At 50.0% G+C, this 10,439-nt stretch overlaps 1 long non-coding RNA gene across 1 annotated transcript; it reads right to left on the bottom strand.

Moving 5' to 3' along the window:
• Window positions 1–8,678: 8,678 nt before the first annotated feature.
• On the bottom strand, window positions 8,679–10,111 carry LOC127330627 (uncharacterized). The gene is made up of 2 exons (XR_007869358.2): window positions 9,542–10,111; window positions 8,679–9,032 (listed from the first exon to the last, which is right to left on the bottom strand). It is a non-coding gene; the product is annotated as an uncharacterized lncRNA (long non-coding RNA).
• Window positions 10,112–10,439: the final 328 nt, after the last annotated feature.

A 10,439-nucleotide genomic window follows, 5' to 3' on the forward strand; every position in this document is an offset into this window, starting at 1 on the left:
GACACTAAGAACACTTGGCCATCTACACCATGGCCGCGGGTTTTCCTATCTAATTCATCTTTGTTTTACAAATTGTAACTATGTGCAAATTTTACGGGATCGTGCGCCAAGGCGCACCTCTACATCTAGTATTGATGATACATATCTTCACACGCACGGCCTCGCGTTTCACTTGCCTGGCTTTTCGTTTTTTCCACGCAGGAATTAGGGAGTCAACCCCCCAGCCCGGCCTCCCGCTCCACACGCCCGGCGCCTCACGCTGCAAGCGGCAGCGGACCGTCTGCGGCGCCGCAGACTAGGCCCAGTTGAATGCATATGCAGCCACCCACGGAAATAAAAAAAATAAAAACGGCGTATGCGGGCCGGCCCGCAGATGCCGCGTATCGCCGCACAGCCACCGACCAGGGACCCTTGCGCCCGAGTCGCCACAGATATTTCTCCTTCGGCTGCTCCACTGCAGCGCCGCCATGGCCGCCATTCCTGCTCCGGCGCCGGGGGCCCTTTCCCTCTCCTTCTACTCCTTTACCACCTCCAGGGCCGCCCTTCTTGACCGGTTCCTCGCCTCCTTCCTCGATTCCCTCCCTCCAGTCAAGATCCCCAAAGGCCGGCGACGGGCAGCCGCGGGCTAGGCCGGCGACGGGCGTACGCATCACGGTCGAGCTCATCAGCGGTCGTCCTTGCGGCGAAGCTACGGTTCTTGTTTCTGCAAGGTGATTCCGGCCGCCGTCGACCGGCGATCGCTTCTTCTGGCTGAAGGGCAGCCAATCCAATTCCTCCCGGCGTTGAAGCCTGAAAGGAGGCAGCATGGCATCCGGCTGGTGGCCATGGTCCTCTGCCATGGCGGCCTCGTCGCCCCAAGTGGCTACGTCCCCGGCGGCGATGGGGAGCATCTGGATCGGAGGTCAACGACCCGATCGCGTTTCTCCATCTTTTCGCGAGGTCCTCTCTGCATAATGCAGGGACTAGTTTGTAATTTCCTCTTTTCTGTGTGTCTGTCTGTATTATCTCTGTGCTTTTATGAATAAACTTCAGTTCCTTGTTAAAAAAGAAAAAATCTGCTACTCTCCCTGTATTGTTCAGATTTTTCTTCTTGTCTTTTCCTTATGGAAGCAAACTATTTGGTGTTCAGTAATAAAGTATTAGTTTTAATATATTAATATTGTGTTGCAACGAAGTATTACTGCTAAACTGATTCATCTTTACTGTATAAAGAGAGCTGACATTTTTTTTTCTTCATCCGAGCTAGCTAGCGATCAGGGTAGTGCAGTGATCAGGATGAAAAACTAGCGCACGCTGGGCTCGGCTGCGCGACGCGGCGTATGCACGGCGCCGCAAAAACGCTCCCTAGATACGCGGCTCATACGCGGCACACAACATAAAGTTGCGGTAATATGCAGCGCACCAGCGGGCCCCCGCGGAGCGTCCCACTTGCACCCTGACCGGCGCCGTTCCTAGCACCCACGCACAAGAACTCCCCAAATCCTTCCGTGGAGGTCGCCGTGTGAATTCAATCTATCCCTCGCAGCTACTGCCGGCGTCGCCGCCCTGACAGATCGACCGGCTGACGTGCTGCCGGGCGCTGACCACGATAGCGAGATCCCCCGATTCGCTAGCTAGCTCTCATCCTCTCCTCGCGAGGGGCGCACGGAACCAAATCCGCACAGAAATAGTACGGCAAGCGGCTCAAGGCGGAGCTCCTAGTCGCACAGGCAGCAGTTAGGATTGCAAGCAATGCCTCTGCTTGACAACCTATCAGCTGTCCAATTTCTGTTTCTCAACCATAGCCAAAGGAAGAACTTGACCTTGTCCTCCACTTTTGCTTTCCAAACCTTCTCGAGATGAGGTTGCAATAGCCTCCCCGTGAACTGAATGTCGTACGCTGATTTTGCCAAATAAAGCCCAGAGGAAGAGGCTTGCCACCAAATTTTGTCAGCTGTTCCGAGAGTCGCACCTGATCAACCAAAGCCCACAGCTAGAGGAATTGATGTAACTCCTCCTCGGAAGAAATTCTAGAAAGTCCACGTAGCCAGCACCCATTACTCAACGCATCAGCCACTGATAGAGATTTTCCTTTAGCCAACCGGAATAACAGAGGAGCCAACTCAGCCGGCGCCTCGCCGTTGAGCCATCTATCTTTCCAGAACTTTGCCAAATGCCCATTGCCAATAGAGATTTTAGTGCAAGTCGCAAAAATTTGCAAGTCTTTCTCATCACATGGGACTGCCATTCCCTTCCATGGCCTCTCAGCACTGTCCCAAGCGAACCATGGCCATCTTAGCCGCAGTGCCCTCCCAAACATTGTCAAATCTTTGATCCCCAACCCTCAGAATTTTTTTGGCGAGCATACCGTCTTCGAATTGACCAAACAATGGCCTCCTTTTGCTTCTTCATCTCTTTTCCACAAAAAACTTCGCTGAATCTTATCAATCTTCTTAATAGCCCAAGGCGTCAGATAGAAACTAGTGAGGAAATAAGTGAGAGTTGCAGTAAGGACCGAGTTGATCAGCGTTAGTCTTCCAGTCTTTGACATCAGCTTTCCCTTCCATGGTTTTAGCTTGCTCGCAATTCTGTCGATGAGCCTCTGCAAATCGGCTCGAGAAGGCTTCCTAATCCCAAGAGGCAGACCGAGATATTGACATGGGAACACACCAGTAGAGCCACCAAACTCATCCAGCACCTCAGAGATATCTATGTTATTGCACTGAATTGGGTATACTACACATTTTCTCAAATTTGCTTTCAGGCCCGAAATCTCTCCAAAGGAGTGTAGGATTCTTTGAGTGACGATCATGTCTTCCTTGGAAGGGTTGAGGAATAGTGCGGCATCATCAGCATAGAAGCTTGCCCTTGTTTTAGCCGCTCTTAGGCCAAGAGGAGAGAGCAGGCCTAAGTCTGTATGTAGCTTTTAGAAGAAGCTTCTGCAAAGGTTCCATCATAAGAATGAAGAGAAGAGGAGATAGCGGATCCCCCTGCCTAAGCCCACACTTGTGGAAGAAGGGACTCCCAGGGATACCATTAAGGAGCACCCTCGACGAAGAACTGGCCAGAATGAGAGCTACCAGATCACACCATCTTTGTCCAAAGACAAAACCTCTCATCACCTATAGAATATAACTCCAGTGAATGGAATCAAACGCTTTTGCAATGTCCAGCTTGAGGAACAATAAAGGCTTCTTCTTTCCATGAGCAGCTTTGATCACATTCTTAACATATAGAAAATTGTCTTGGATGGATCTAGATTTAACAAACGCACTTTGATTTGTGGATACCAACTTCTTCAACTCTGGACCCAGTCTTGTGGCTAACACCTTGCATGCTAACTTTGCAATGCTATTCATTAGGCTCACCAGCCTAAAATCGGATGCTCGCTCGGCCCCATCTTTTTTTGGTAGCAACACAATGTGAGCAGAGTTTAATAGGTGCCATTTGTTCCCCCTAAGACTGTGCAATTGCTGCAAGGCTGCCACCACATCATCTTTGATAATATCCCAGCAGTTTTTGAAAAACAAACCCACAAAACTGTCAGGTCCAGGGGCTTTTTCCCCATGTATATCCATGACAGCAGCCTTTATCTCAGCCTCCGAGAATTGGTTTTCGAGGTGGGAAGGCCCACAGAAGGCAGCCCAAGAAACTCCCAATTAAGCCTCCTAGATCTCTCCGTTTGAGTTCCAATCCGACTCTTGAAATGCGCTAAGAGGATGTCGGCCTTCGCTGAATGATCCCTTACCTCTCTCATATTTCCAATGAGCGATGGAATGTGATTTTTCCTACGCCTCCCATTAGCTCCCGGGTGGAAAAACTTGGGAGTTTGCATCTCCCTCTTTGATCCAACACATTCGAGATCTGTGCCGCCATTTGATCCGATCGATTGCATCAAAACCCAGCAGCATGTCCTTTAAAAAGGACCTAAGATTTTTTTTCGGAGGAAAGGGACCGACTCTCTTGGGCCACATCCAGCTGGAAAATAACCTCATTTGCCACGTCACACTTTAGCCGTTGCACTTGCATTCTTGTCTTGTCCCACTTCTTTAATTCCTTAGCCACTCTGCTCAGCTTGATATGCAGCCTCAAAATTGCATCATTAGATTGAATCTGTTTTCCCTGCCTGCTTGACCACATCAGAGAAACCCTCTACCTTTGAGCCAGAAAACTTCAAACCGAAACCCCTTGAAAATCTTGGTTTGCATCTTCTTTAGAAACAGCGGGCAATGATCGGAGATATTAGCAGACGCCGGAGAGAGCTGATATTCAGGGTAGTTCAATTTCCAATCCTTAGACCTGAAAACCCTGTCGATTCTTGTGTGAGTTGTAGCCTCTCTCTCATTGCACCAGGTAAACCTCCTGCTGTGCAACTGAAATTCCCTGAGCTCTAAATCATCAATAGCAGCCTTGAAACATCCCATCAGCCTTAGATTCAGGTTGTTATTGCTCTTATCTTCAGCCTTCTTAATCAGGTTAAAATCGCCCAAAAGCAGCCATTTATCGGATACCAACGGCTTGATAGATCTCAGTTCTTGCGCAAAAAGGTACTTGTCAGCGTCCTCTTGAGGGCCATACACTCCAGTGATGGACCAAACATTGTTGTCAGAACGATCCGTGACAGTAGCCGAAAGGGAGAAGTTTCCAGGCACATTCACCAACAGAGAGAGCGAGAAATAACAAGAGCAAGCAATAAGAATGCCACCTCTAGAACCAACAGCCGGTTTGAAAACAAAATTGTCTTCAAAACGATGTCCCAGGGTTTCCCTCACAATCTGCCTGTCAATAACCTACATTTTCGTTTCTTGAAGGCAAACTAAGTTGCAGTGCTTATCAGCGAAGAAGTCAAAAATTGGAGGCGGCCGACCGGCATAGCGTCTTCCTCCACAACCCCACTCTTCTTAAGCAGCACGAACTTGGCCTTGTCGAGCGTGGAGATGGTGCAAGTCGGCTTGGCCGCCAGACGGCCACTACTCCTGCAAGCTTTTTCTTTCGTCGAGGCCAACTTTGGCATGGGTGGAACAGCGGCGACGATAGCTGGACTAGGGAACAGAGGTGGGGAAACAGGGGGAGCCGCAAGCTCCAGGAACGAGTCGAGAGACGGTGCCGAAACCGCTCCAGGCTCCGACTCTAACTCATCACGAACCACTTCAGATTGTATCTTCTCTTGGGTTGCTAGGGACTGGGCCGGGTGAGAGGGAGCTTTGAAGGAGGCCGGCCCATCAATAGTTGTAGTTGCCTTCTTTTGAAACCCAGCCTCTATAATCCGAATATCGGTGATAAGGCCCAGGAGTCCCTGAATCGTGCGTCGCACGAGTCTTTTTCTCCCTCCTCCTCTGGTCCAGTCAGCAAGTCAACTAACGAAGCAAAGAGAGGACCACCAGGTTGGCTAACGTCTTGGCCTGTCTGTTTCCTTGGGGAGAGGGACCAATGAGAGATCTGCAGGATCCTTATTAGCCAAAGCAAGCGCACTGTCCGCGGCACCATCACCCAAACTTTCATGAGAACGGCAAACAGTTCCTCCGACAACCTCGACCGACAAGATGCCAGCAGCACCAAACTCCTTGGTCAAACCTGGCTCGCTCATGGGTCCTTCAGAAAGATCTTGCATGCGCTGGGCCCCACTCGCCCGGCCAAGAGCTGTGAGCATCTCGGAACGTTGTCGGCCTCCGCCACCACTGCCACCGGCGAAGGAACGGTCCGAGGATCTCGGTGGCGGTTGGTCCCAACTGGTCTGCCTCCCAACACCTCCCCCATGACGATCACCAGTAGCACCTCCACCTCCACCACGCCTCCCACCTGCTGCACCATCGTCACCATCACGCCGGTGAAATTGCAGTCGGGAGTGTACCGAGGCCCACGGCTGCGGCGGCGAGAAGATGACGTCCTCCACCCCAGGACCCAGCGGTAGCCCCAGGTCACGAATCCTTCGCTCGAAGAAGAGCACGATCTGTCCGCCGGAGGGCGGTGGTCGATCACCTTGTCAAGGTGAATGAGCACTGGGTGGTCCACCATCTTGATCGGTCCCTTGCGAGTCGAAGCATCAGCGATGGCGTCGAACTCCGGGAAGTGGATGAAAGGCGGCTCAGCTTCCAAGGGTTCCTCCAGCTTGAGTACTCCACGCGTGGCGAGGTTGTCGACGTTTTCCATCCAGACCCACAGCCTGAAATAGGCCGTGTCCCTCTCCGAGAACTCGAGCTCGTCGACGGAGTCAATCAAAGACTCGCCGAAGAGCAACTTGACGGACTCCACATCCCATGCGTGCTCTGCACCCCTTCGAGGCGCACCCCTTCGAGGCACACCCGCACCTTGAAAGGCAAGGAGGACGCTATCGCACGCCTCAGGCGAGACCACGGAGAGAGGAGGAAGGACACCTTTTTCGATAAAGAGAATATATTAATATCAAGAAGATACCGATTACACCCAGCCTCTGCAACAACGCACCACCCTAATGGCACTACGGATGCACACAGCCAAAAAAAGGAAAAGAAAACTAAGAAACAAAAGTCCCGCTACAGTATCTCGGGCCTAACAACAGCAATACATCCACCACCATGACAACACCTGAATTACAGACTCTCCAAAAAACGACGCCTTCAAGAAGGGAACAGTGCTCAAACACTATCGTCGCCCGATCAAAGACCTGGATACTCAACAACGCACCACCCTAATGGCACTACGGATGCGCAGGGCTACCTGGATACTCAAGGCCGTCTTCCTCACCTCCGGGTCCATGAAGCGCAGCAGGAACTCACCCTACGCGTGCACCGTCACCTTCGCCGCCTCTTCCGCAATGCCGAAGTGCAGAGCGATTCCTCGCTTGACTTCGACGAGCTCCAGCTCAGGCAGGAAACCCACCACGACGGCCACGACTGCGTGCCGCAGGAGCAGCGTCTCAGCGTTCGCCACCGTTGTCGAGCGTGGCGCCATCGCCATGACGAAGGACCTCATGTTGCCTCCAGGAGCCTCCATGCCAACCGGAGCTGGAGGAGACGAAGTTACCTGAACCTGCGAGGCCGCCTCCTGCGATTGGATCTGCAGCTGCACCGCTGCCTGCACCGTCCCACGCGGCTGCTCTTCTCGTTGCTGCGACTGCTGGTTCTTCAAGCACGAGCGCGCCTTGTGCCCGATGTCACCACACAACAAGCACTTGGCAGGATTTCGGCAGAAAGCGATGCGGTGGTCGGACTCAAGGCAACGAAAACAGCGCCCCCAAGCCCTCTTTAAAAGCATGCGCTTGAACCTGGAAGGAGGCTGAGCCTGCCCATTGCGCATTGAATCCGAGCGACGCCTTCTCCCACCAACCAGTGTCCATCCATCACCATCATTGCGAGAGCCAGAGCTCCGCTCCCGCCCATCCATCTGAGCCGGAACAGCCGGAACGGCAATCATGGACTGCAACCTTGGACGTGGGCCAGCACGCACGCCAGTCGGCATTGAAGACGTCTCCGAGGCCGGCGTCAGAACGGCCTCCAGAAAGGAAGCCAGCCTCCCGTCACTTGACACGCTGAACCCCGGGAGGCGAGCCGGTGAGAAGCCGACAGGGAGAGGAGGTGGAGGTGGGAGGAACTGGGAGGACACGCCGGCCATGGCTGGGCGCCGTCGCCGAGGAGGCGACAACTAGCTAGCTACGCGAGAGGGAAATTATTTCTCAGGTTTATGCAGTCTTGCAGAACTCCATCATAATATGTGTAGTGATGAGGTGTACTCTCGTGTTCCTGGTTTCATGTTTGGATATGGCTTGATGGTAAGGGAACTTCAGTTCAGAACAAAGAGAACATCTCTCGATGAACAAGCAGTTGTAGACAAGGCTGATGGTAAAGCACGACGTGTATATTTAGTTCCCATGATATGAGAGAGAGAGAGATCTGTATATCCTGACACACGAACTTCCTTGATGTCTGATGTTGGCAACATCGCCGATCCAGATGTGCGTGACCAAATAATGGCAGTGAGACTCGGGATGTGCAGCGGGTGTTCAACTCCAAGAGGAGAATGCTTGTCCTTTCATCTCTTGTTTTCGAACTGAAGATGGGTAAATGTATGAAATGTTCAAATTGATGTCGAGCCGGGACATTGCTTGGAGAAGACCAGTGGCTGGGAGCTTGTGTTGATAAGAAAACTTGTATTAGGGTTCTTTTTGGTGATGATAAATGTTCTACTTTTGGGTCTGTGTATGATTATACCCTGAGCATATGTCTGAATGCTTTCATTTCATCCTAGAAGCTGCTTGCTTGTGTTAGTTATAAGAAATCACTCAATTATTCCAACTTTAATTTACATATGAACAATATTCAGTTGCATGTTCTATTTACAATAATGTATGTGTTCACTGAAGTAATTTGTTTTGTAAATTCCGTAGGCCCAGTTTAGAAGAGGGTTTTTCTTAGTTTTTCTTTTCAGTTCAATTTTTTTCCTAGATTCCAGCACTTCACCAAGAACTTGTACCGTGTATGCCAGTAAAATCACCACAGATGCGCAGAGAAAGAACACAACATGATCATGGAAAAGCCAGATTCATCTACCGACGGGAATATTTGGCAATAGATCCAATTTCACCCATGTTGTTTTCCAACCCGCTGACGGAAATTCAAACAAAGTGGTTTACAAGAACTGCAGTGCTGCTGAAGTAGACTGAATCGATACCCTGCTAACCAAACACTCAAGAACGACTTAACACCAAGCCGAGTGCACAATAATTGATGCCCTACCAATCAAACACCCAAGAACGACTTAAACGTAATTTGAATGCACAAATGTCAGATCTAAAGAATAATCAATATCAGGTCCTATGCTCTACAAAACCGCAGACTGCAAATAACTTGATCATCTACATCTTTGGACAGCCTGACTGCTGTATGTAACTCTGGCGCACCAGCTTGCTCTCGCAAAACTCATCAGCGGAGAACTCAAGCTGCGAGCAGTAGCTCCCAAACGTCTCGAGGTTCACTTTCAGCATGAAGTCCAGGTTAAAGAACAAATCCAGCTCAAGCCGATTCATCTCGATTGTGCTGATTCCTCCTGCTCTAGTGTAGAATGTGTTGTTGAAAAACCTGCAAGACATGTATTAAGGAAGTTAAGCATGGTTAAATTACCAACCATCAGATCTGGATCTCACTACAGTTATTCTACTATTTTCTTTATATTTATCTTGACCCCAAAAGAGATGTCAATGTTTTCAGCAATATGGCAATCCACAAATAACTATTGGTGTAGCATTTTTCTTCCGTAATTTGCAAGATATTTCTATTATTTGTAGGCACTGACTGGAGAACTAATGCAACTAGTACGATGATTTCAGATAATTTAACATGTTTAAAGTAATCTTCCAACTAGTATGATGAATTTTGCAGCAACCACCACACTTGTAATTACTAAGAGATGAACACTATCTAGGAAGGGGAAAAAGATCCATTTTTTAGCTGAACCACTCGGTGAACTACCAGTTCTAGTTCCCCATTATCACCTCTGGAAATTTGACAAACGAATGTCACTACTAATGCTCCCATAATGGCACAACGAAAGGATCCTAGATAAAATAAATGGATGCTTAGTTGCTTACCAGGTCGTAGGTGGCGGGCTCGACGTAGCCCGGGGACCCCTCCTCCCTGGGGTGCAGCGGCGCGCCGAAGCACACACACCATGCGACGCCGCAGGGCGACGAGGAGTACCAGGAAGGACCGAACACTGGGCAATACAGATGCAGTATCATTTTTGTTCAAAAGTAATACAGTAATAAAAGAAAACAGAGACAAACAAACATGGATTACTATAATTTTCTTCCTACTGGTTATCAAAGGCAAACATTCCTTTTTGTAGTCTACTCATATGATTAAGGAATAAGGATATGTGATTCATAGCTCAAACACAACTCGGCATGCTACTGTCTTGGTTTCTTCTATTATCCAATAGTAATCTTAGGCAATTATTAACACAAAGTAATCTCAGGTACCTTGTGCACTAATGACATTCATGCACAGCACTTGTCGCTCTTCCAGCAGCACAAACTGATGAAATTCTTTTCATAAATTCCCAACAATTCCAAAAAGGATGCAATGTACTTATCGATCATGACTGGCAAGAGCTTTCTCTCCATTTATTCCTATTGTTTTAGTACATTTCAAATGCAATGTAGCCCACCACAAAACAATACGTGATTGGCAAGAAATTACATGGAGCATGTCAGGACTTCCTCCCACCTCCAAGCACCACTTCATCGGCCTCCTCCCACCTTCTGCACCACCTTCGAGACGGCATGGGCAGTGCGCCTCGATGACAGCCAGGCCTGCTCCCGGAACCGCGTGGTGTGCGACTAGGCGGCGCCGTCGATCTTGGATCCACGCTGAGGCCAAGGGCCAAGGCCGCCGCCACTGGGATAGTATTGGGGAAGGGGGCGGCGTACAGGTGTAGGTCTACATACATCATGCCGACTGGTGGGGGTGAGGCGGCGGTGGCGCCGG

Source organism: Lolium perenne, chromosome 2, assembly GCF_019359855.2.
Source record: "Lolium perenne isolate Kyuss_39 chromosome 2, Kyuss_2.0, whole genome shotgun sequence".
NCBI classification, from domain to species: domain Eukaryota; kingdom Viridiplantae; phylum Streptophyta; class Magnoliopsida; order Poales; family Poaceae; genus Lolium; species Lolium perenne.